Source organism: Puma concolor, chromosome A2 (genome assembly GCF_028749965.1).
Source record: "Puma concolor isolate L17-30 chromosome A2, mPumCon1.1.hap2, whole genome shotgun sequence".
NCBI lineage: Eukaryota > Metazoa > Chordata > Mammalia > Carnivora > Felidae > Puma > Puma concolor.
In genome coordinates this window covers 52,296,833-52,323,618 of record NC_141668.1, presented here as the reverse complement: position 1 = coordinate 52,323,618, position 26,786 = coordinate 52,296,833, and the positions used below count along the sequence as shown (strand labels likewise).

Here is a 26,786-nt window from a genome sequence, read left to right as displayed (position 1 = left end):
TGGCCTTTCTGTTGCAATACTTCTATGGCGCTTCAGGGACAGGGATTACAGGGCTTCCCACTTTCACATAAACCGTACACGATGTTTAGCCAAATCCTGTAAGAACATGCACATAAAGCCCTCTCTGTGCTGCCAGGGCCATGATATCTATCTCTTTTCTATCTCTTATTTCCTCCTTCATTCTGAAGGCTCTGCGGGGGTCCCATACTTCCTGAACATAAACCCCATCTGGAGTGGCTGAAGTCCGTCCACGCAGCAATACCCTGATCTCAGGCATCCAGATGCTGGGTCTCAGAATATGTACCACCTACATGAAGACTATGCCTGGGGATATTTGGAATGAACTAGATTTTTGGCACTGGGACTCTATGCAGAGGAGCAAGTGGGCAGCATGATAAGAGAGAAAGAGATGACTTGATTGTCATCTTCCTGCTCTATGGCCTCAGGAAGACACACTCAGGAGCCAGCCCTTTGCCATCTGTACCAACAGAAGTTGCAGCAGTCATGGGAGGCACTAAGGGTTCACTAACGAATGAACATTTCCAAACTGCTTTGCAGGTCTTTGGTTGCGATGTCTGCACATTTTCATCGCAGAAGCTGAGAGGAAACCAACCTAAGGGATTGGGCGGATAGGCAGGGATGCACGCAAAGAGCTCTAACTTCCTGGGCGGGGGGCGGGGGGGGAGTGCCACCGAAAAAAGACTTCAGTTAGTATCTAAAAAGATACAGGGAGCATTTCGCTCAGGATGAAGTACTTCAAAAATGTCACTTGGAGTAGCCCTGAGTGAGCAGATGCTTGGAGCTCCTGGGTGCTGAATGGCGACCTGGGTTCTCATCCAGGGGCTCCACATCACCCTCCAAAGCGCCATAACCCCATCCCTCCTCCTCATGATTTTTCACAAGGATTTCAGATCCAGTGTTGTGAGATGCTCACACTTCTGGCCTTACCACAGACCACGGGTTCCAAATGTTTCTCAGTGGAAGGCCCAATAGTATGAGATCTGAATATCAAATCATCTGTGTTGGAAAGACAACCATCTTTGTTTACTCCTTTCTCAACGAATTCCTGACTGCACCCAACCAAGAGGTTGACATAGCCCTCTCTGGCCCCACATTCCACCATCTATTATATCAGGGACTGTGTCTCTCCCGTTTTTTCTTTGCAGTGTGCTAGCAGGACTTAAATGGTCCGTTGGGTCCTCGGTGACAGTAAGGCTTCCTTCCTGGCATATAATACCCATTGGGTACTATCTTTGTGGATTGTATATTCTTATAGTAACTTCCACTGACCGGTTACAATGGGAATAACCTTAAACCAAACCTGCTACAGTTCAAATTCAATGGAATAAGTGGTTGGTACCATTTAGACTCTATATGTTTAGACAATTCACTCTTACTTATGTGCAAGGATACCCCCACTGTGAACCAGCCTACGCTTGCCAGATTCTTATAAAAGAGCAATAAAATCTATCCTAAACACCACTCTTCTGTCTTTCATTTTGTCTCCCATGCAAACCAAGAGACTCGGTAAGAGGCACTCAACATAATAATACCTAACTTCTTCCCTACTTACCAACTCAGGAAAATGCTGAGCCAGAAACATAGATGTTTACTTAGCAGGTTGCCTTGTGCTAAGAGTTCTGTCTTTCTGTCTCTCTCCACAGTGGGACAGGAACTGAGGATTTGAATGACCACGTAATCCCCACTGGAACAAATCCTGTGAGGATGGCTCTAACATGTTCCTTGGAATGTTACGAATTTCTAAATCATCATATATACCCATATTCAAAGGTAAATTTCATTACTTTTAAAATTATCCGCGATTTTCTATTAGCCACATTCACAGCCCTCATGATAAAACAGCAATAAGTTGGAAGGAATTGAGATACAGAATGAGTCGGAAAAAACAAAAATAATTGACTAAGAAAAGAAATCCAATATATCAGCCTTAAATTTAAATATGAGAAGTATATTCTTGGCCCTGCACAGAAGCATTTTGGAAAAGCTCATTTGAAAAAATGAATGAATTGATCTGTTAAAAGTACAGAGACAGCTGGCTGTCAGATCCTTAAACAGTAATAAGACTAAATTTTTCCAAGACCCTGAACCTCAACAATGATCTTAGACCAGGGATTAAAGATACACAGGCACATTAATCTTTGCTTCACTTTCCCAGACCTCATGGATTATAATGAATTTACTAGAATAATCATTATCTAGGAGAAGACTGGCTTTTTAAAAGGGAACTTAACTAAGAAAAGTAAAGTCATTCTAAAGATAAAATTAACTCTGGTTGGGAGTAATGAGCATTGAGTGCCTTCTTCATAGCAGTGGACTATAAATTTAATCCAAATATGTAAGATTTCCCTCGTTTCTTTCATACAGTTGACTGGCTTTGAAAAATATCGTGCCCTTTAACTTTCAAACACTTGTTTTGCTCTTAAATATACAAGGAGAAGGAATGGAAGGAGATAACTGAACAAAGGAAGAGGTAAGAAAGTAACATGGCTCAGCTTGTTACTAAGGTTAATAATGATGCATCCCTGATATGAGCATTCATCATTAGGTCAGCTGAGGGCTGAACAAGCCATGGAGCCCAAAAGCTGGATTGAAACAGCACAGAAATGAACCAGCCACAGATTATTTTTCTCAAGATGCTGGTGTCCAGTTAATCCTTAAACTAAGTAATGAGAAAAAGTTGATCTTATTCCAAAATGAAGTTGAGTATCATGGTGCTTCCACAGCCAGAAAGAGCTAATCGTCAAACAAATTCTGTCCCATGATCTTTTTTCTCTAACGTTTAACATTTATTACTGTTTATGCATTTAGAAAGTGAAGCAGTTCATGTGAAAGAGCTGTTTAACCTTTTGTGAGAAAACAAATTCTCACAAAGCGCAACTCCCTGGAAAAACATGTGCTTAATTGGGACCAAAAGCCTAGCATTGTTGTATATTGGAAATGAATGTGTTTCATTGAATTTCATGGTATTTTTATTATAATTTGAGAGGCAGTAATAGATATTAAAGATTCTTTGGCAGAAGATCTTTGTTTGAAAATGTTCCAAGGTTCAAAGCTCAGTTTTCTTGCTCTGCACCATTTGCTTCTCTGTCAAGTAGTGTTGACAAGTTCACAACACCAAATAGCCAATTGTTCCTTTCTGGAACCTCCTTATCTTTCTTGGGAAACAGAGAGCTTTTTGAAATTTCCAAGTTTCTTCTAAGACTCTGGAGATGAAAGAATCAAGAGAGAAGAATCTGGCTCATCTTGGTTTCCATTTGTTCCATACACTTGATCAGAACGTGATAAATTCTCAGATTTCCATGAGAACTGATCAACACATCACCTATCATTTCAGCAAAGGTTGACAGGTGAGATGTTAAAAGATATCACGCCTTTAGGGCACCTGGTGGCTCAGTCAGGTAAGAATCCAACTGTTGATTTCGGCTCTGATCATGATCTCTCAGTTCATGCAGTTGAGCCCCACATCAGGCTCTGTGCTGGCAGAGCTCTGTGCTGGCTCTGTGCTGGGATTCTCTCTCTCTTCCTCTCTCTTTGTCCCTCAGTGTTCTCTCTCTCAAAAAAATAAATAAATATAACATGTCATGCCTTTCTTTCTAACAGTCTCTCCCACAAGGACACCATGGCTTAGGCCCTGTCCTTCTTTGTAATTCCCAACTACATCATGTGAATGGTATTTCATATTGGTCTTTCCAGGACAGAATATAGCTGTGGCCTTTCTCTGAATGCCTGATCAAGATTTTCTATGAAGTCTTAATCGTTTTCCCTCTTTGTTCCAGGACCCAAGCTACAGAAAAAATCAAAATTCAAGCTGGGAGCCAATCAAAAACCTAAAACCATCGTTTTCCAAACTGATAGGTTTGGAAACATTGAGCAAAGTAAAACTTTTCTTCAGTTCTTTTAGATGCACATTCATTAAAGCCAAGAGTTTTTCTACTTTAAGTACTTGAAGTATGTATATAATTGGCTGTTGTTCTAGAACAGTCACCACTCATGCAGTTTTAAACGGGTGTCAGAAAGCACTATCGTGCTCTTACTGTTGGTGTGTCATTGACAATTTGGGCTGCCTGTGTGCATGAGTGTCTTTCCTGCTGGATCACTCCGACTCAGTGATCTCACTGTTTGTCTGGTCGAGTCCCCCACTGGGCTCTGTGCTGACAGCACGGAGCCTGCTTGGGATTCTGTCTCCTTTTCTCGCTTCCCCTCCCTCACTTGCTCTCTGTATCTTTCTCAAAATAAATTAAAGTAAACTTAATTTTTTTAAATGAAAATACTTGAAAGAGAGTAGGATCCCCAAAATAACACAATTATGAATTTTAAAAATTTCTATATAAATCAGGGCAACTCAAGCACCCACTCCCTACCCTAAATATTAGCCACCACACAGAGGAGAGTTCAGGAACCATCACATCTTCCTTTTAGGTTTGGACTGGAGCTTATCCTATCACCAGAATTTTTTTCTTGTAATTGATTCCTCTTTATTACTGGTTTTCTATAAGTATTTGAGTATAATTTCAGATCTTTTTTAAAAAGCTCATTTTTTAAAAGTAATTTTTTTTTTCAACGTTTATTTATTTTTGGGACAGAGAGAGACAGAGCATGAACGGGCGAGGGGCAGAGAGAGAGGGAGACACAGAATCGGAAACAGGCTCCAGGCTCTGAGCCATCAGCCCAGAGCCCGACGCGGGGCTCGAACTCACGGACCGCGAGATCGTGACCTGGCTGAAGTCGGACGCTTAACCGACTGCGCCACCCAGGCGCCCCTTTTAAAAAGCTCATTTTAAGCAAGCTCGTAACAATGGCAAAGAGTCACTTTGAAATCAGTAAGACACCAGAGCACAAAATATACACGAACTAATTAACCTTACCTTCATGTTTATACTACGTCTCTAGCCAAGTCTGAAATGTTTTATGTATCATGACATTTCCCCTCCTGTGAAGAGTCTATTATCTTTGCTGAAACTTTATTTTCATCTCCATTAGTTAAAAAGCAAAGGAATTTGGCCCAAAATGCAAAATATTTTAAGAAATGGGGGTGCCTGGGTGGCTCAGTCGGTTAAGTGTCCCACTTCGGCTCAGGTCATGATCTCACGGTTTGGGGGTTCGAACCCCGCATCAGGCTCTGTGCTGACAGCTCAGAGCCTGGAGCCTGCTTCGGATTCTGTGTCTCCCTCTCTCTCTGCCCCTCCCCTGCTTGCACGTGCTCTCTCTAAAAAATAAACATTAAAAACAAATGTAAAAAAGAAATGGGAATCAGCTGTTTAAAAATACATACCCACCACCATCAGGAGCACTTATAACAACACAATGGCAACATTTAGGTAGCATGTCTTTGGCTGTTTCCAGAGTCCCAATGTGAAGTGGAGACATTGAGTTCAATTATGTAGCTATTTTGGTTTGGTTTGCCTAGCTTGAATGATTGGGATATTTGTCCCAGTTATTCCCTAACACTTTGTACATGCAGATGGAGGCTTACCTTGTGATTGGGTGCAGAACCTTCAATGGGGAGATGGGAAACTCAGATTCTGTGTTTAAGCGGCCCACTGATTAAGCCTGTAATGTTGACCAAGTTACATCCACTGCGTGCCTCAGTTTATTCATCTTACAAATAGGCAAAGAGAGAGAAACCCCATTTTATTAAAGCCAATCAAGATGACTGGACTTAAAACCCTCTTCTGCAGCTTTGAGAGTAAATGGGAGATAAAAACGAAATAATGTGTTAGACCAGGCTTCCTAGTAAACAGAGCCAGAAGCAGGAATTAAGTTCTGTTGCTTTCTTTGGCAAGTGTAGTCTTGGGGCAACAGAAGTGAAAGGAAAGAGAAGCGAGGCAGGGAAGGATAAAAAGCAAGGCCAAGCGATGCTTCACGATGGGCCTCAAAGAATCTGGAGCGGGAGGAGGGAGAGGAAATGTTTTTACCAATTTCCTGTCTATCTCCTGTTTGCCATTGGTCAATAAGTGCACCATGGGGAGTTAACACCCCGCACTTCCAGATTGAACCATCTAGTCCCTATGACACAGCCCATGGCCTGCAGGGCAGCATTCCATCGGAGCCAGGATGTCACAAAGAACCAGAGAGGTGGGTGTGTGACAGCATGGCGTCAGGCTGCAGAATGATGTCAGCCCTCAGTGAGTGAAAGCCGCAGGAGGGACTGAGCAGAGAGAGCAGCTGAGAGCCTGGAGGCAAAGCAGAAAGAATATGAAGATATTTGTGAGATGTGTCCAGTACAAATGCAATTAGCCAAGTTGAATCCCTACTATAACTACAGGTTTGGCATACCTGTAAGTTAGGAAGAACTACCAAAGTGCCAAACACTTTGCCAAAGAACATGGCGTTGGCCAAAAACAAGGCCGTTGACGTTTCTGACTTTGAACAGCAAAGTTAAAATACGTTCTTAAATACATTGTTTAAATGGAAGGGACACGATGCCAAAAGCATACATGATTTTAAGCCTTTCCAGAAGCCACCATGTCACCAATATCAAGGGTGTGAAAACCTCACACTAAGAATTAGCCCAGCTGTTCCCATAGCTAGAAATTCACAATAGTCACCATGTATGAGTCTCTGCTTCCCTGGTCATGGGTAGGAATGCCCTAGGAAGCAGGGCAGAAGCAAAATTCATGGGCACTGTCTTTCTATTAACGAGCTCACGTTTGAGTTGGGAGGGCAGGAGCTATTTATTTTTCTTTGTATGCTCAGCTTCTGTCCTTCTTCCTTCCTTTTTTTTTTTTTAATCTTTATTTATTTTTGAGACAGAGCATGAGCAGGGGAGGGACAGAGAGAGAGAGAGACAGACGGACAGAATCTGAAGCAGTTCCAGGCTCTGAGCTATCAGCACAGAGACTGACGCGGGACTCGATCTTGTCAACTGCACGATCGTGACCTGAGCCGAATTCGGACGCTCAACCCACTGCGCCACCCAGGCACCCCAGTTCTTCCTCCTTTCTAACAATGGTGCCCTAGATATTGCTTGAGCACCCACCCTCCCCCTCACTCCTTGCAGTTTAGGTAGGACTGACCCCATCCCCAGCTTCAGGGCATGTGCCCCACGGCTGGCCCATTAGAGCCACATGACTTGTTCAGGAGTGGTTCACAGCCAACGTGAGCCAATTTAGCAGACAAACGTGTCTTCTTTTTTCTTCTGGATTTGGAGCTGGGGAGATCTATTTGTAGGGCTGCTGGCAGCCATTTGGCCTCACCAGGCAAAGCACGCCTGAGTAATAGAGCCAGCTCAATGGAAGGCAAAACTGAGAAATGGAGAAAGACTGGATCTCAAGAGCATTGTTAAAGCCTCTGGATCCAGCTGAACTCTTTGGTTACTGAGCCAATCAAGTCCCCTTTTTGCTTAAAGTAGTGTGAGTTGAGTTTTCTGTTACTTACAGCTGAAGAATCTGAATGCACAGGGAGACAGACTCGTGAGTAATCATGATGCAATGTGATCAATCCTCACATGAAGAGAGAAACTAAATAAATGCTTGGGGAGCCCTGGACAGAAAGTACAGCTTCTTTGGATCTCTATTAGTAAAATGACTGGGTCTGCATAGATAACCTTTAAAGCCCTCCAGTCCTGACCCCATCCCAACACTCTATGGCTCCTGAGGGCCTCCCTTCGGTGTCCAGGACTGCTACACAGGGCGTAAGCACACTCATGACCATCCATTTACTTTTCTCCACATTCTAGAATGTTCCATCAGATTATCAACACGGTGGGTCACAGTTTGTAAATGCAAACCCATAGCCAATTAGTGGAAGAGGAGGTGAGCCTGCCAATCGATAATCATCAGACCACCTCAGACACTTCCAAAACTTACCTCATGACATTCCTGGGTCCTTAGGTAAATCCTTAGACTTGAGTCTTAAGAAAATGAATCACACATGTGTCTTCCTCTCTGATGTGATGTGCAATGGTCTGGGTGAAGCATCGTAGCTGTGCTATATAAATACAAGAAGGATTTGAATACATAAGATGATGAGCAAGGTAGGAGGGAGAATAAGAATCAGAGAAAGTTCCAGGAGTCGTCATCATTCTGGCAGTGGACCACTTTCTGGGGTTCCTTTCCTGTAGCGCCTACAATAGTTTATTACAAATAAACACAGAGTTAATCCACAAAATGGCTTAGTCTCCTTCCCTGAACATGCAGATCCTTTAGCCAGAGACGGGGGCAGGGGGGCTCGTCCACACACAAGGTGTCATCTGGACAAAGGGGGTTTCTGCTCTCCTCGCTCTCTAGGCTAATTGCACATTTCAGACGCAGTGGAAATAAAAACCCATCATCCAGTCATCCACTGCTGCTGTCGACGCCAGCACTGCAGTTCTCAACAGAGGCAACTGGCTCCCGGCCATCCACATATTCCCACCTCTCACTGCGGTCATCATTCTGGTCATTAGATCGCAACAATAGTAGCCAGATAACCACAGTCAGAACAGAGAGAGAGCATTCTTTAATGCATTCCCAGTATGGACCTCCCCAGTGTGGCTGGTCACACTGAAGAAAAATCATGCAATTATTTGTACCACCACCTCTGTGTGTGTGTGTGTGTGTGTGTGTGTGTGTGTGTGAGAGAGAGAGAGAGAGAGAGAGAGAGAGAGAGAGAGAGAGAATGGATGGGGCAGGGGCAGCACCTACCAGTAGCCAGGTATTATGTTAGGTACTCTGCATGCATTATCTTGTTTTGTTTTCACAATCATCCTGCCACATAAAAGCTCTATGGTCTCTATTTTACATAGAAACTGAGGCTCAGAGATACTTGCTAACTTGCCCAAGGTTACACAGATAACAAGCAGTGGGAACTGGCCTCAAACCTGGAGGCGCATTCTTACCCATTACGCTCAGCTACCTCCCCTAGCTTTTGTTCTTTTCCCAGAGGTGATGTGATTCAATCCCACAACCCGCCCAGTTTGGGGGTTTTTTTTGGCCTAACAGAATTTCTTCCATGACCCCACTCCCAGTTTGTTCTGCTCCCTAATCCCGAGATGGAAAAGTTACCAGATGAGACAGTATACTTGTAACTAAAATATCAATGTCATTCCCGGAGTGCTGCTGGGAATATACAAAAGTGCTCTGTGTTTATCAGTAAGCAGATAGTACATACGTGAACTCAACCTCTGACAATGTATGCGCATATGTATTTGGGTAGATCCGACACATGAGATCCTCTCAAAAAAGATCTTGAGAGAACTTTTATCCATCCAACACATTTTTATTGCCTATCTCCCACGTGACACTGGAACAATACTAAATGACTAGTTTGATCTTTGCATTTCTGGGGCAGACACGTAAGCAGGTGCAAATAGAGGGAAGAACAGACAAACTTCACAAATGTGCTGCCAGCCAAATCCTTTGACTGCCATGTGGAAAGACCAGAAATATAGGGAAAAGTTTTGAAGGAAGTAACATTTTAATTAAGCCTTGAAGGCTGAGAAGAATTTTGACAAGTGTAGAAGGGGAAGAAGAAATTCCAGGGGACACTGGGGGTAAAGCAAATAAGGTGGTAAGCTGAAGTCAGATCTTCACCAGAGAAAATAGTCTAATCTGATCGGTAGGTAAGAGGCCATTCGGGACTCTTGAGAGGAGCTTGACAGACAGAAGGGGCCAAACCATACAGGACCTTTACAGAAGACAGGGGGTGTTTTTGTACACCCGCCACCCATATTGCCTTTAGACAGCTGCTCCTCCTTCACTACGTGTGGTCCCAGTGGGTCTGTCATCACTGAGACCAGGCATCCACAGTCGTGGGGTGGGCACATGTCTCGGGAGGACCTAATCAGAGCCGGCATGAATGACTGGTCTAGGGCTGGACACAAGATCCTAGTAGGGTCAATCAGGGCTTCCCTGGCTTCACACGATAACAGAAAAAAGAAGTGCTTCTTTCTTCCTATGTTGAAAGATTATCAGTTTGCATGTGGGCGGCCATCTTCCCCACTTTCTGAACAGACTGTGCCTGTAGAGTGAAGCCATGACAATGAGGGACCTGAAGCCAGGAGGTGACAGAGAGAGACAGGGCCCAGAAGACGTTGATTGAGCCCCTGCACCCACCTCTGTCTGAGGCTCTAGATCCATCCTTAGACTCCTCAGTCACGTGAGCCATTAACTGATCTCCCTTGAGCTAGTTTGAGCCAAGAGTCCTGACCGGTTCGGCTACGAATGTTATACTAAGGAGTTTGGGCTTCCTGAGGTAGGGCTGGGAAGCCACTGAAAAGCCTCTCCTCTTCAATGCTTAGAGAACAGACTTGTACTGCAGACGGAAAGTCTATGGAGAGATTAAACAACGTTTCAGGGGTCAGAGGCAACATCCACAGAACCTTCTAACTCATTATGCAAATGAAAGCAGTTAAACCCTTTCCACAGCCACTGTAGAATAACACACTTTGCTACCAAAAGCTACCCAAAGAGCCACACTAAATGATAAACCTGAGTTACAGCTGCGCATTACTCCCAGTATCGTCAGCAAAATCTGGATAGTAGACGTCTCACCCCACAGGGTGACTATATCTCAAGAGGAGCAGGTGACTTGTAAGGTCAAGGAACAGGGTCTGAAACAGCATTACTGTAACAAATGTGAAGGGTCCGGTTACCTCCCTCTCTGAAACCCAAGACGTTTGAAGGAAAAGAGGTGCTGAAATATCTGCCGCTGGCAGTGACACCTGAGAACACGGGTGACCGCCCCTGCCCCCACCCTGCGCATGCAAGGGCAGGGATCGGGCCTTTTGCTGCAAATAGCTTTGAACCTTCTGCTTACCTCCAGCCCTCGCTTCTATCTCTGAGAAAAAAAGAAAACCACTTTGCTCTTAGCCCAGGCCGAGTGTATCAGGTTACTGTCACTTTGGCAGGTCCCTGTCACAAGATGAACCCTGACCAAATAGGAGCTACTCAGGGCTGGGAAAAGCCTCAAGTGGGCACTTGATCTTCCAGTGCCTCTGGATAAGAGAACATATAAGCCCAGGAATGTGCTTCCTCCGACCTGGAAGGCTCTGCCTCTGGGGCAGTTTCTTACCAGTCTGACTTAACATAGCAACAGGGTGGCGGGGGTGGTGGGGGGGGTGGGGGTGGGGTGCCAGGGTGGCTCAGGTGGTTAGGCATCTGACTTCAGCTCAGGTCATGATCTCACAGTCCGTGAGTTCGGGCTCCACATAGGACTCTGTGCTGACAGCTCAGAGCCCAGAGCCTGCTTCGGATTCGGTGTCTCCCCTTCTCTCTGCCCCTCCCATGCTCATGTGTGTCTCTCAATAATACATAAATGTTAAAAAAAATTTTAACATAGCAACAAGGAGACGAAGTGGGGACAAAGGGGGTGGCATCGCCTGTCGTCACCCTCTGCCCATACCAACTCCTCCTCCCACTGCCCTTATAGGACACAGAACGAAAAGCCTGGGAGAAGCAGGACGTCAGCCAGTGGCCACTCAGCCTAGGAGTGCTCAGCAGCATATGTGTACAAAGGAGGCTGGGGCAGGGGGAGGGGGCACGGAGATCCCAGGACCCACCACGGCTGGGGCTTAGAAGACTCAAAGCAAACTCTTCCGGCCATCACCCCACTGTATGTGACTAATTCCCAGACACTTATTTTTCACATTTCAACAACTCTGAAATAGGAATGTATCTGTAATCAATGGTGTGGCATACTTGAAAATTGTTAGCTTTTCCTTTCTTGGGGATTTCAGAAATAATGGTGTGTTTTACAGCTGATGTTTTTCTAGGTTCAAAAAAATAACGATATGCAAGACCACCTGCTCACAGTGTTAAACTAAAACTCCCAGTCTATTCCCCAGAGACATTTTATAATCCAAAAGACCCACTGCAGCAGTGAGAGCGGGAGTCACAAAAACCAGAAGGGACCCTGGTGCTGCAAGAGAGGCAAATGGTCTACGCCACTCAGCGTCCTCAGAAGTTGTAATGTACAAAAGAAGGTATGAGCTACAAATCACTCACATTTGGAAAATGGCAGATTGATGCCTCCTATAAGAAGTCATCAGCTCCGATAAGCATTTCTCATCTTGATGCCTGAGTTGAGGGCACATGGTGGCAGGGGTGATAAAGTGATTGGGATGCTGGTAATATGATGATGACAATGATAAGACCTAACATTTAGATAGACCTTTATAGTTCTCAGAACATTTTCCTGCACATTACATGACCTCATGACCTCAGCTGGTATCACCACCCTTTTTTTTTAGTTTATTTCTTTATTTTGAGATTTATATATATAGATATATAGATAGATAGGTATAGATAGGTATAGATAGATATAGATATAGATATAGATATAGATATAGATATAGATATAGATATATACAGAGAGAGAGAGAGAGAACAGGGGAGGGGCAGAGAGAGAGGGAGAGAAAGAATCCCAAGCAGGCTCTGTGCTGTCAGCGCAGAGCCCAACATAGGGCTCAATCCCGTGAACCATGAGATCATGACCTGAGCCATAATTAAGAACCGGACGCTTAACCAACTGAGCCACCCAGGCACCCCTCTTCCCCCTTTCTATAGATGAGGACACTGAAATATAAGACATGGGTGTCTCACCCAAAGTAGCATGGTTAGTCAATAGTTAGTCAATGGTGGAGATTTTACCAGACTTCTCAGCAATACAATCTTTCCTTATGACCCTTCAACTATTCCACCAGGAACGAGGGAAAGATTGAGCCTGAGGCAGACCTTTCTCCAATCCTTTCGAGCTCACAAAGTAGAAATGAGTGTGATAAGTTTACTTTTTTTTTTTAATTTTTTTTTTCAACGTTTATTTATTTTTGGGACAGAGAGAGACAGAGCATGAACGGGGGAGGGGCAGAGAGAGAGGGAGACACAGAATCGGAAACAGGCTCCAGGCTCCGAGCCATCAGCCCAGAGCCCGACGCGGGGCTCGAACTCACGGACCGCGAGATCGTGACCTGGCTGAAGTCGGACGCTTAACCGACTGCGCCACCCAGGCGCCCCATAAGTTTACTTTTTTACCAACATTCCAGAAAAGAAAATGTTGGTTAAGGAGAGTTGAAAGGACAAACTCGTGTTTTAAATGTCCATGTTTAAAATGATGTGTATAAATAAACAATTAAATAAACAAATCTATGTGTGTATTAACACTGAGATTTGAAATTTTTGTATAATAAATTATGTTTGCCTCAAAGGCACTTTTGTTAAAGTGGTACAAATTTAGAAAATAATAAAAGGTTCAAAATGTTGAAAAGTAGTTACACAATCAATTAGCCCCCAGTTAAGGAGTGCCTTTAGCAAGCAATACACACACACACACACACACACACACACACAGAAAGAGAGAGAGAGAGAGAGACAGGCTGTGATGGAACTCTTCCCTCATGGGAGCAGACAACGCAATTACAATGCAATTAGGGGGACATTAAAAGATATATCAACACACAATAGTAAGTGACCAGCCCAAATAGGGGAAAGAGGACTATGGCTAGGATTGTCAAAGCAGGCTACCTGGCGAAAGAAGGACTTGAGATAGGCCTTAAAGGATGTCAGGATTTGGCTCAGCTGGGAGGAGGGAGAGCTGGCATTTCTGTGTCCAGCGAACAGGTGAAGAAACAAACAAAATGTTATCTAGGGCTTGGCATATAGCAGGGTGCTCACTGAGGGTCACTGAGGGGAAATGGAAATGAACAGCCGTTTCTCTAGAAAAAGTACAAGCCCGGCTAGAAAAGCGGAATATAAATAGAGTCTTAAGAGTCTTAGGAGAGAGTTCCAAGGAAAGGTTATAAAGTTCTTTAAAAACAAGACTAAGACATTTGAATTTCAACCTATAAATAATGAGGAGCCACTGAAGGTTTTTGAGCAGCACAAAGGGTGGTAGGAGTAGACTTTACACAGATACCTGCAGCACGTCAGTGATGGACCCCCTAGAAAATTTCCATGTAAAACAGTGGGAGGGGATCGTTGAGATAGAGACCTTATCTAAAGTGGATCCTGAGATGGGTACAGCTGACTTCTGTGATGGCCCAACCGCTCGGTCCTCAAGGACACACGACAGAGTTTAGGCAGTCAGTGGGCGTACAGGCAGAAATGTCCCACAGCAGTGGAACTCAGGTCTCTCACTCAGGAGAAAGGCACAAACTACATTTATATATAAATAGATGGAGACGGAAATAAATGCGGATGTTAGTTTTCCACGTTGATTAATAAATTTCAACAGCTAGTTTCATATACGTGTGTATATCTGCATCAGTAGACGATACATAGATGAATGGTAGACAGACAGACAGATATGTTTGGCATTTGTGCTTCTGATTCTCTCTCCTCTCATTCTCTAGTCTTTCTCTCCTCCCTCTTCTACAATCCAGCACCACATGTCACTGAGATAAGTTCTGAGGCTGACTTTTTCAGATAATGACAATGTGCCTTTCCAGCAACGGAAAAACTCCAATATTGCCTTGCTTCTGATCTGCAAGAGTACTGAAGATAGAAACACCTGCTGGAACCATGATTGGCACAACTCATTCATTTGACAAGTATTTCTTGAGCACCTCCCAGGTGCTGGCACGGTGCTTGGTGCTGGAGGTACAGCTGTAAATAGGACCTTTTTCATTCATTCACTTAACAAGTGTTTCTCGAACACATTCTATGTATAAAGCTCTGTGCAAAGAGCTGTGTTGGTCGTGGTTCCTTACTTCAAACGATCACAGCCTCGCAAGAAAGAAAATAAACCCCTACTGGCAATATCAATATACATGAAGTCATCACCTTGCAGGGAGTACATTCACGACTCTGGTCTCAAATAAAGTGTTCCACTCCATACACCCGCGGGGGAAGTAAGGTCTGGGGAGGAAATGAAACCTTTATAACTGTCTTGAGCATGTGGGATTAACAAGTGCTCTTGTAAAAGCAAATGCCAACTGCGAAGCTGCCTATTGGCCTGTTGCCTCCTCAAAGGCATTTATGTTTATTTATTTATTTGTTTATTTATTTGCTAGATTTATCACATTTGCAGGCTGTGCCATTTGGCCTCAGGGTCAAATAAATCTCTTTTAAAACCTTAACATCATTCTTAAGCATTGTGTACCCCTGCCTGCCCCTGACGGACCTTTCTAAAGGCTTTACAAGAACAGAATTAAATCCATTTTACAAATAAATACACTGGGAACAATAGAGCTTAAATGCATCACAGAAGGCAAAAATAAACTCCAGGAAAAATCTGAAGGTAAGACGAAAATGTCCTACCGCCCCTTTTTGAATCCTCAAAGTTAAAAAAAAAAAAAAAAAATGGTGGTGGGTAGAATTTTACCTCTCTTCTTCTTGGCACATGTCCCAGTGTAGAAGGCATTTTCTCCGCGAGGATTTGTCACAAGGTCCAGGAAGACAGCCAAGAATCATAACAAAGTGTGGAATGGAATGGAATGGAAATACATTTTTAAGAAAGCTGGCCATGTCATTTGAAAATTCAGCCGAGGCAGATTCAACTCCCAAGGCCTAAGGCTGTCTCTGGGAGACAGTTAAACAGGAAAGAATAACTGACTGCTTGAGACTCCGATTCACGTTATTATTCTACTAACATCGCTAATATTGTGTTAAATTATCCTTTCATTTATTCGTCAAACATTTATCCAGCACTAGGTACTCAGCACAGAATTAGCTGCCATGGAACATCCACACAAAAAATAAGGCAGGTCTCTGGTTTTAAGGAGTATTCATGCAAATTAAAAATCACAGAGTAATGAATCCTAGAAAAGTTGCCATCACAGCCTGAGGAAGGTGCTCCATATGAGCAGATTACTGTTACATTGTCACATAACCTCAGTCTACCATTTTCTCATTTTTTTCTCCTATGCCCCAGAATATAGCAAGACATATTCATTCTACTACAGAAACAATTTGCTTTTTCTACAAGGTGTTGACTTATTTGGGGTAAATTGGTGTATTTAGAAAGACATGGTGATATTTGCTATTGAAAACGTGTGGTTTTTTTGTTGTTGTTCCCATTATTACCTTAAACCACAATTTTAGATTAACCAACAGACCCCCAGCCCCACCTGCATTGGGTAAGGGACCTTCTACCCTACAATTTGTACCACAATAACTAAAAAAGACCAGAAGCCAAGCCTTAAATATTTATGATTCTCTACCCTCCCCCTGCCCACCCCCCCTAAAAACAGGACTGATTAGTAGGAGTTCAATAAATACTTAATAGATTAGATAAACAGTTGCAGGATCTTGTCATCTTATAGCCAACATCTCCTCTAAAATTTCTAATCAAAATGTAGCAAGATTTCTATACAATTGACATTGTGAAGCTAACCTTACTTCATCATCCATTTATAATGTACCTTTATTTTTTTTTTTTTTTTAAAGAGTGTTGACGAAAGTTGTATGTTCTTAGACAAGCCAGTGTGCCTCTCTGAACTGTAGATTCCTTCTCTGCACTCCCCACACGGGCTGGTTTTGAGGCTCTAATTGGATAATGTATCCAAAAGCACCCTATAAACTATCAAGGATGTGAAAGAGTAGCAATCTAGGAAAGCTGATCTATATTTAAATATAACAGTAATTTGGGGCAGCTGGGTGGCTCAGTCGGTTGGGCGTCCGACTTCGGCTCAGGTCATGATCTCGCGGTCTGTGAGTTCGAGCCCCACGTCGGGCTCTGTGCTGACAGCTCAGAGCCTGGAGCCTGTTTCAGATTCTGTGTCTCCCTCTCTCTCTCTCCGACCCTCCCCCGTTCATAATGTGTCTCTCTCTGTCTCAAAAATAAACGTTAAAAATAAAAAATTTAAATAGAACAGTAATTTAAAATTTCTATTCACCATTAGTGTCTTCTTATCTTTTCATAACAAAAATTCTTATTAGTCTAATTGTATTGTTGGCTTAATAAATGTTAGCTACTGTTCAGCTACATTTTGTGTCAACTAAGTCTGACAAACTTGCCTAAAGACCTAACAAATGACATGATCATTTCTATGGAACTATGCAATCTGTGGTCCAAACAACGGACTTAAAAATGAATTTTTAAAACATCACCCATTTACAAGTAGGAATTATGCAGTAAATAGGGTTCTGAAACTGACAAATTAAAAAAAAAAAAACTTATGAGAATAATTTCAAGAGCAGAATGGCACATTCTGCCAAAGTCAAAAACCACATATTCCATGGACATATCAAATTGTAACCGTGATTTTAACAATTTAGCAGGTTTAGGAAGAACAAACTGCAGACATTTTCTTTCTGATTCTTACAGAATCCTTTTAACCAGAATGGCAAATTCCTGTTGGTGGCAGGGGGGACGGTGGGGGGGTGGAGGGAGGATCACCAGAGCAGTCACCAGTGAAAGATCCAATGTCAACCCCAAGACATGACTATTCAGCTATGGAATGAGCTTTCTCCAAAAGTATTTGAAATCCTCTATCCAAGAAAAAAAACCTAGACAAGAATTATTGAATTCCGTAAAGCTCACAGAACTCCTAATTTAATGGAACGATCTTGTCTTGCCAAAATGAACAGTCCTGTTCATTGCCTGCCCCCAGGGACCTTCCAGCCTCCTACCTCACCAGCCCACCCCATAAATGCTTGGCCTCACCCCCTAGTAAATGCCCAGCAATCCCCAGAGACACTATGGGCGCGCAAGACACGTTTTTCAGACATGCTATTCCTGACTCCCATCTCTGCGGTCTCCTGTGAATTGTTCAAGATCCAAGTTCACCTCCTTCCTTCCCCACATATTCCAGAGACAGTTGCTCCTTCCTTGGGCCTTTTACCATGTCAGGCACTGACTGCTTGTGTGATGATTCCCTTCTGCTTGCTTGTCTACTGACTCTAAGACCAGAAGAGCAGAAATCTCTTCAGGCACTCTTCTGAATGCTTTAACATCTATTAACTAAGTTAATACTCATATTATGTCCTATGACAATGATGCATACTTTCACCAACCCCACTTCACAGGCGAGGGGACTGAGGCTTGGAAAAGTTAAGTAGCTTGCTCACGGCTCACACCCATAAATGGCAGAGCTGAGATTTGAATGCAAGGTCTGTGTTCTTCACTATGCTCTCCTGGCTCCCAAAAACTGCACAGAGCAGAAGCATAAAGGTTCAGAAGCTGGCCTAAAATTTGACAAGAATCGCCTTTCCTCACAAGGAAGACTATATCCAAAGGCAGTCCTAGCACTTCCTTGGGTGCAGCCTAGCTTCGGAGCTGCTCCAAACAGAAGGGGTAGGAAAATTCTCATTTTGTGGCTAATTGAGTTAGTGCCTCCCTCTCAAACGTAATGAAATCCAAAGCCATTTTATTAGTCCTCTTGGGACTCTTTGCAAAAATTCTTCCTCCGCTGTATTAGATTAGACGCCCTGTATAAAATAAGGTCAGAATCTTCCAGGATATTTCTTTGTTGCTCCTGCCTACACCAGGGCACACACGGGTCCCTCAGTTTAGTCTCCCAGGTTCCCTTCAAAACACCCCAGGAAGAGATCAGAATATCTTCTAAACACAAGAATCAAGCTGACGCTCATCTACCAGCACCTACCTCATCATGCCCCAGGGGCTAGTACTATGTGTTTCTGGATGCACCATTGAAACCATTCGCTAACACAGCTCAGGGTGACAGAGGTGGCCCATTTTAAAACAAATTACCTTTGTCCCTGACCACCCCATAGATATGAACAGCCTTTGAAAAACTTGGCTGTGTCCTAAAAGGTCTTTTGGGGACACCATGGTGTCCTCTTTATTAAGCATGCGACTTGGACAGAAGGTCAAGGCTTCCTACCCTCCCGTGGATTTGTCTACACATCCTCAGGCTGGAGAGAAACCAAAGAAGGGCGTTTCCTGACTGCAAATTAGTCTTTTCAAAAAAATATTCCTAATGATAACTACGTTTCTGGAGTGCTTATTCTCCGTGTCTGGCCCTGTGCTGAGCACTGATAATCTAGGGAGTGAACATTGAATGCTGATTCTCAATATAATGTAAAAATTGGGCTCTAGAACCGGGCTGCATGGATTTGAACCTACAGCCCACATTTTTACTACACTACACTAAGAATCAGCATTCAATGTTCATCTGGAAAATGGGTTTAATAAAGGAGCCTAACTTATACAGTTGATGCAAATGTCTCATGTGTTCATATATGCAAAGTTCTTAAATCAGTGCCTGGCACTTGGTAAACCCTGTGGAAGGGTTAGTGATTTGTCTTTCTCCCCAACATCAGTTTCTCCTCTCTCTCAATGTCCTAGTTAAAGCAATTCGCCCTGATTAGTCAAGCTGATGTTCCTCAACTTTTTTTTTTTCCATGTATCAAGTTCACTAATAAGTTTTCTGTCTTAACCAAGTACATGCACAAATACATATAAAACCTTATAAAAGGTTTCATGAAACACTGTTCATGTTTATCATATGCTACACGCTCTGAGATTCTCTATTCACTACTGTCCTATTTTGTTTCTTTTCTCTGTGGCTTCAAGATAGCCACAATCCACTAAATTTATTTCATGACTTACCAATAGGTTGCTGCAGATGGTCTAGGAAAACAAAGCAAAACACTGATCTAAGGTAACCATCATTCATTAAATTCTAACACCACCCCTATGAGGTAAGTACTATCATCTAGTTCATTCAACAGAGGCGGGAACTCAGGCACAGAAAGATTAAGGAACTTACATAAGGTCTCACAACTTTCCAGCAATTCACACAGGCACCTATGATGATTGCCCCTGGTTAAGGAGCAGGCGCTGGCCTAAGTTAGCTCAACTGAAGTGAATATGGATAAAGTCACGTGGACATTAACATCCATGCTACAGCGGAAGTGGAACAGGTCCGAGGAGAGTTGACACTGTGAACAGCAGGCTAGAAACCAGAAGAGAGATGCCCCTTGACGAGATGGCTCCACTTGGAAGCTAGTCTACTCTAAAGTGCCTCTGTTACAAGCTAAGGAGTTCCCCATTTGGTCAGTTTGGGTTGGGTTTTCTGCTACTTGCGGACAAAAGTATCTACATATCCTAACTAATACGTTGCCTTATTATACCCCAATATCATCACTATTTTGCAGAAAAAGAAGCTCAAAAAATTTACCAGGGGAGTCCTACTAGTAAAAGGCAGAGCCAAGATTCAAACCAAGGTCTAACTTCAAGACACTATACCAAACAGCTCACAGTAGATGGTGTGCTAAATTATAAAGGACAGAATCAGGGGGGTGGGTTATAATATACGTTGCCTTTCTCCAAGAAAAGTCATCATCACCTGCACCCCCCCACCACCACCACCCAAGCACACTCCCAAATGCTCTTACCTCCTTTTCACTTTATCTCACAGCTATTTATGCTCTCATCTTAGGTTTTCCAGGAGACTCTAAGCTCTTAAAGGACAGGGTTCATGGGACGTAGCTTTATAGCTCCGTGCCTGCGTGTTGAAATCACATAAGAAATACACAAGGAACTGATTGTCCTTAAATCACTCTTTGTCCCACTTAGAAGTAACAGGGAGTGGGGAAGAAACGCTGCAATATTTAGTGGCAAGTTTTACACAGATTTCACCCAACACGGCTCGGTCTCAGGTGTGTGCTACGTGCTGCTCCTTTTAACTGTCTCTATCAGAAGGGCAAAAGGCGAAAGCAAGATGGGCAGGATCATTTTCAAAACAGATAAACTATTGGCACTGCCCCTGACTCCAGGACCAGACCCGCTAAATCTGGCCCCTGTGAGTCTTCAGGTCTGATCTAATCCTACCCTTAAAGCCAAACTCGCATCCACTTTGGACTATGGCCTGGCTCTGAGTGCATTTTGAATCCCAGGACTGATGGCTTTGCCAACATTTTATGTGTTCCCTGGGAAACTCCTGGAGCGCCACTGTGTTCAAGAGTCAAACAGCTTTGACCATGGCGTTCACCACTTACAGTCCTTCAGTGGCTTCCCCGCCTACCAGATCCAGTGGAAACTGGAATGCTTGGGAGTGCTCCACAATACAACACACGTTTTCAATCTTAACCTATAGATTTCCTCTGCCCTCGGCCAACTGGCTTAGTCACAGTCGCCCCAGACTTGCCCCACACTGGCTTACTTCCTGGTCACTGTGTGGGTCACGTCCATGCTGGTGTCCCTGCCTACATGCCTTTGCAGCCACCCTGTCTGTCATGATCACATCTTTTCTGGAAGGCCCAGTTCCCAGACCACCTCTCTCATGGAGTCTCTACCCATGCTAGACGTACTGTCTTCCCATTTGGAACCCTCATAGCATTTTTCTTATACCTCTCTTAGAGAAAATATTACAATTATTAGGGGACTGGCTTCTGGCAACCAATTATAATGTAATATTTATTATTATTACTAACGTTTACTGAGGTTTGCAAATGTCAAGCATTGTCTTAAGTGCTCTATATACATTAGCTCATTTAACCCTAGCTATACCCTATGAAGGAAGTAAAAATAGAGATAATAGTAGCCTATTTTTTCAGGTTATTATGAGGATTGAATGACAAATACATGCTCTTACAACTGAGCTTCTTGTGAGCCTGGCACACAGTAAATGCTCAATATGTGTTTATTACATCATCATCAACATCATCACCACTGTCAAACCCATTTTACAGATGAGGAAACTGAGTTTTAAAGTGGTTTGCATATAATTACTCGACTAGTAAAACCTGGAACTTGCATACTGTGTTAATCACTGCATTTTAATATTAAGTCCCTTTAGGGTTGGCATTTGACGAACACATCTTTTTTCCTGTTCAGAGTTTAGCACAGAACCTTACCGAGTCGGCCTATAAGTATATGCTGAAATGAATAGATTACATCTGAAACCATCAAGAATTTCATGATCTTGCTAAGGGGTTTCCATTGGTAGCCACTGAATACTGTATTTTCCTGGATAAGGCAAAAACTCGCATACCTGCTATATACGCTTTTCTGAATGTAGACTGACTTCTTATTCTCCAATCCTTGCCAGTGAAGCGCTTTCCTTCGGCTCTTAAAAACACCCTCTTCCAATGCAGGAAGTAAACAAAGACTGCTATTTCTACAGTTTTAATGTGAGCAGAACATGTTGCAAAGACCCTGCGTGCCGAAGCCATCCCTCCCGGAGCCCCGTCACAGGAGGTAAAAGGATGTTAACAGCATTATCCACGCCGACGCTTCTCTCCTATCACCTTCATCTCTGATTTTCAGTCCAGGCTGCTCAGGTTTGTTTATGTCGCCATAAATTAAAGGACACGCTTTTTACACACCCTGAATCCGTGTCATTCCAGATGACAGAGTAAGGGAAAAATGGTTTCCCATAACCCTCTCGAATGTCCTGGTATGAAGTTGCACCAAGGAGCGTGCTTCCCAGCCGGGCCTCCCGATACCTGGACGGGAGCGTGGCCGCCAGAAAGGAACAAGCCACCCGCAGCAGGCTGCCCCCCTGGGCCGGAGCGGGATCGCTTTCACCCACGCATGAGCTGAAGCTTCTCGCCCCAGGCGAGGGCTAACCATGAAAATCGCTCAGATGTGTGGCTCCTCGACTGGACCACAATGTTTCAATTTGTTTCACCAACACTTGCAAAGTGACCTATGGCTTCACCTAAAGCCCCGGATAGTCCTGCTGTGCAGAGCGCCTCCCCCCCGCTCCCCCCACCCCACCGAAATCAACTACAAGTGCTGAATCTTGACTAGCCAGGGTCCCCCCCCCCCCCCCCCCCCCCCCCGCCCATCCTGACTTGGCCCCTGCTGTGCTGAAACCGGGGCAGACCCCAGGCTCTCAGCCACAGGAGGCTGAAGGCAGATACTGAGCTGCCCACCTGAGAGGAGAGGCCGAAGGTGAGTGCCGGAGGGTGAAGAAACCCCTCCCCGACCACTCACAGAGCCCTGCGTTTTTTACACACGCAGATTGCAGAAGTAACAGGGGTATGGCACGCGCACATTCACGCTCACCTACCTTTCCACACTCATTGCATGGGACACCTCATCGTCATCGTCACGGCAATCTGAGGTCCCCCAGAGATGAGAACGCTGAGCCTCAGAAAGTTTCAGAATTATGTGCCTAAGGTTTTTCAGCCAGTTAGCGGCAGAATCAAGATTCAAATGACAGTGATATCACTGGACTAGGACCTATGTTATATATTTTTTTAATGTTTATTTATTTTTAAGAGAGAAAGAGCGCAAGTGGGGGAGGGGCAGAGAGAGAGGGAGACACAGAATCCCAAGCAGGCTCCAGGATCTGAGCTGTCAGCACAGAGCCCAACACGGGGTTGAACCCATGAACCGTGAGTTCATGACCTCAACAGAAGTCAGATGCTTAACCCACGAAGCCACCCAGGTGCCCCATGGACCAGGACCTATTTTATGTGCAAGGAGAAGACAGTGACTCTGGCAGTAGTCCTCAACACTGGTCACATGTGTGTCACCAGAGATCTTATAGAAATAACAGTCCTCTGGCCCACCAAAGGGACAACTGCATCCTAATGACAGGGGCAAGGGTCCAAACACCACTGTTGTTATTAGTCAGCATTCTCCACAGAAACCAGTAGGATGCATGTACATAAAGAGAGAGATTTATTTTAAGGAACCGTTTCATGTGATTATGGAGGCTGGCAAATCCAGTATCTGCAGGGTAAGTGGTCAGGCCGGAAACCCAGAAAGCCAATGCTGCACTGGAAGTCCAAACGGTGCCTGCCGACAGAATTCCCTCTTTCTTGGGAGAGTTCAGTCCTCTGTTTGATTCAGGCCATCACCTGATTGGATGAGGCCCACCCACATTATGGGAAGAGTCCACTTTGATCAAATTAAGTGTCAAATTCATCCAGAAACCCCTTCACAGAAACACCCAGAATGATGTTCAATCAAATACCTGGGCACTGTGGCACAGCTAAGTTGACACATACAGGTAACCGTCATGGGTCATTTTACAGCTTCGCAGATGCTTCTCCTGTCTAGCCGGGGTGAAGAACCACTTACCTTCCATTCCACATATCCACCACTGCCTACAGTCTCTTCAAAACCAAAGACTGCCTAGCCTTTAACAAATTGCCCAGGACAGAAAAAGATAAGGTATTTTATGTCTATACCAGGGAAACTACTTTCAGAGAAAGTAGCAAGGTGATTTCTGTAGGTACACATGTAGGTGTAGCCAAGAAGTACAATCACACATTTTCTAGAAGACAGCTACATCAATCCCATCTTCCACAGACCACTTTGACCATGGGTGCCAAATGGTGTCTGGTGAACGGCCGACATTCGTTCTACTTATTCTCTTCTCAAGCCCTTTCAAAGCAGAATTCCATATCTTACAAGGAGAGCTGAATTTTGAAAACTTAAGAAAAGCCAAAAGAAAATGGTTCATTTGCACCTGACCTACGGCTTGACAAGAGGTACCAGAGGCTTGTGTTAAAAGGCAGTAAATCTCACCAAGATGGCAGGGAAGTTTGTAGCCAGAGCTGGGCAAAGCATTTTCCATAGTAGTGAATTCAGAAAAGCTGAGAGTACTGGCTGATTATATATTTGCAAACTTTATAAGCCTGCCCTGCCCCTGCTTGTCGGCTGAGAAATTTGAGAAGATGAAACATAATGCAGCAGAGGCATCAAGAGGCGGGATGCCTGTCTAGTCTGGCTTAGTTTTAAATATCAAAACTTTGGTATTTTTTATGGCACATTGTTTTGAAAATATTTAGATGCACTTTATATGTGTTTAATTAACAAACTCAGAATTAGGTGAGTACTTACCTGTGTATCAGACCAGCAAAATCATTTGCTGGAGGTTGGGACTATAGGTCCCAGGGAACAGAGGGCCATCTCCTGGGAACTTGATCCTGTTCAAGAGGTGCCACACCCCTCTCAGCTGGTCCCCAGGAACTCGAGGGCCGCCGCTGAGTCCAGGCCCAGGGATAACTGCTGAGTGGGCAGAGGTGGTCTTTGCCCCCTCCCCTCTCTGCAGATTTCCTTTTCTTTCCATCCCCTTTTCTGGTTCAGTCTTCTTTCTGCTCACTTCAGATTTTAACAAAGCTGATCTCAGTTGAAATCTCATGAGCCTCTTGTTAGCTGCAGTTTGACCAGTTGCCTCTGCCTAGAATAGTGTTATTTTTTTACTTCGGTGTCGGAGTGTTGGCTTTCCGCTGGCTAATATAGGTTGGCTTTGACTGGGATAACTTGGCTTTATTCATTTACCTCATTTCCCAGCAGGCAGTTTTCCAGCATGTTCTTTTCAAGGCAATAACCAAGTGCAAGAACACAAGTGGAAATAAGCAAGTATCCTTTTCAAGCCCTTGTTTGCATTATGTGTGCTAATGTCCAATTTTCTCAAATAAGTCATATGGCTAGGCCCCTTGTAGGGCACTATAAGGTTACAGAAAAAGGACAGCTAATGCAATCAATCATAGCACTGGTTCCATTTTGGAACTAGGGCAGTAAAGGTCACCTAAGAAAGCCCTTATCATTTGTTCCGGTCCACCCAGAAGTCTATCTTGTTCAAGCGTAGCCTATCCATCCATCCATTCAAACTTTTATGGGGATTGACTCTAAGCTAAGAGCTTTATAGGATACAGAAATAAGAAAGGCCAGAGTTCTACCAAGGAGATTAGGATACCCAAAGGCATGCCAGCATAGTGAGGACCTTGAGAAAGGCCAAAAAAGAACCAATAAATTGTTACAGGGCTGAGATTGTTACAGGTTGAGATCCCACTCTCTGCAGGGGGAATATAAGCCCATAGTGTGTTTTTCAGCAACCCAAGGTGAAATGAAGCAAAGAAAAAAAAAAAAAAAAGGACAGCACAACAGATTTCTTTGTAAGGTTAAATTTGTTGTATTTAAAAAGCCTTTGTTTGGGGCGCCTGGGTGGCGCAGTCGGTTAAGCGTCCGACTTCAGCCAGGTCACGATCTCCGGTCCGTGAGTTCGAGCCCCACGTCGGGCTCTGGGCTGATGGCTCGGAGCCTGGAGCCTGTTTCCGATTCTGTGTCTCCCTCTCTCTCTGCCCCTCCCCCGTTCATGCTCTGTCTCTCTCTGTCCCAAAAATAAATAAAAAACGTTGAAAAAAAATTTAAAAAAAATAAAAAATAAAAAAAATAAAAAGCCTTTGTTTATTCTGGAAACGTGTTCTTCCTACCTTTGAAATTAAAATATTAACTTTTATAAAATTAAATAACAATAGTTTTGGTTGTGCATTTTAAAATATCCTTACTTAGTAACATAAAAGTTGTCCATCCAAAACCTACCCTCTCCAAAACCTCACATTGTTTCCTTCTCTGTTTTTATTTTGCCTTCACCCCAACAGTCAGGGCAGCGAGAGCACTGTGAGCTATGTCACTCCAGGGAGAAGGAGTCCTTTGAGATGGACCTCAAGGTGGGCTGGATTCCAGCACGTGGAAATGACTGTGGTGTGAGTGGAATCTGCAGAGAAAGCAAGGAAGGAAGAAGGAAGCCTGGGTCATTCTATCCACAGTCTAGAATCAGGTTTATCTGAACACCCTTGAGCAGCCTGGAGCTGCTAGACAGAGCTCCTGTCCTTCACCTTGAAACCCACCTTCCCCTCCCTCACCAGGCCCAGTCTGGGCCCGGCTGCAGTTGGCTCTTGAAGACTCTCTTTTCCCAGCCACACATTTTTTTTTTTTTGAAATATTTATTTATTTGAGGGGAGAGCACAAGCGGGGGAGGGGCAGACAGAGGGGGACAGAGGATCTGAAGCGGGCTCTGTGCTGACAAGCTGACAGCAAGGAGCCCGATGTGGGGCTCGAACTCACAAGCTGCAAGATCATGACCTGAGCCAAAGTCAGACACTTATCCGACTGAGCCACCCAGCTGCCCCTCCCAGCCACACCTTTTGAAGTGTTCTCCCCTTTGCCTGAAGGTTAGGTGACAATTTTCCTCTATTCCT

The 26,786-nt window shown here is 44.0% G+C and overlaps 2 long non-coding RNA genes across 2 annotated transcripts in view; both read right to left on the bottom strand.

The window, feature by feature from the left end:
• The window catches only part of LOC147583195 (uncharacterized), a 71,459-nt gene extending 63,511 nt beyond the window's left edge, over nt 1-7,948 (bottom strand). Inside the window, exon 1 of the long non-coding RNA XR_015246158.1 lies at nt 7,830-7,948. This is a non-coding gene — a long non-coding RNA (uncharacterized LOC147583195). The remainder of the gene's footprint in view (nt 1-7,829) is intronic.
• A 24-nt stretch (nt 7,949-7,972) lies between these two features.
• LOC147583194 (uncharacterized) lies at nt 7,973-22,230 on the bottom strand. The gene is made up of 3 exons (XR_015246159.1): nt 21,836-22,230; nt 20,238-20,347; nt 7,973-8,086 (listed from the first exon to the last, which is right to left on the bottom strand). It is a non-coding gene; the product is annotated as an uncharacterized LOC147583194 (long non-coding RNA).
• Nucleotides 22,231-26,786: the final 4,556 nt, after the last annotated feature.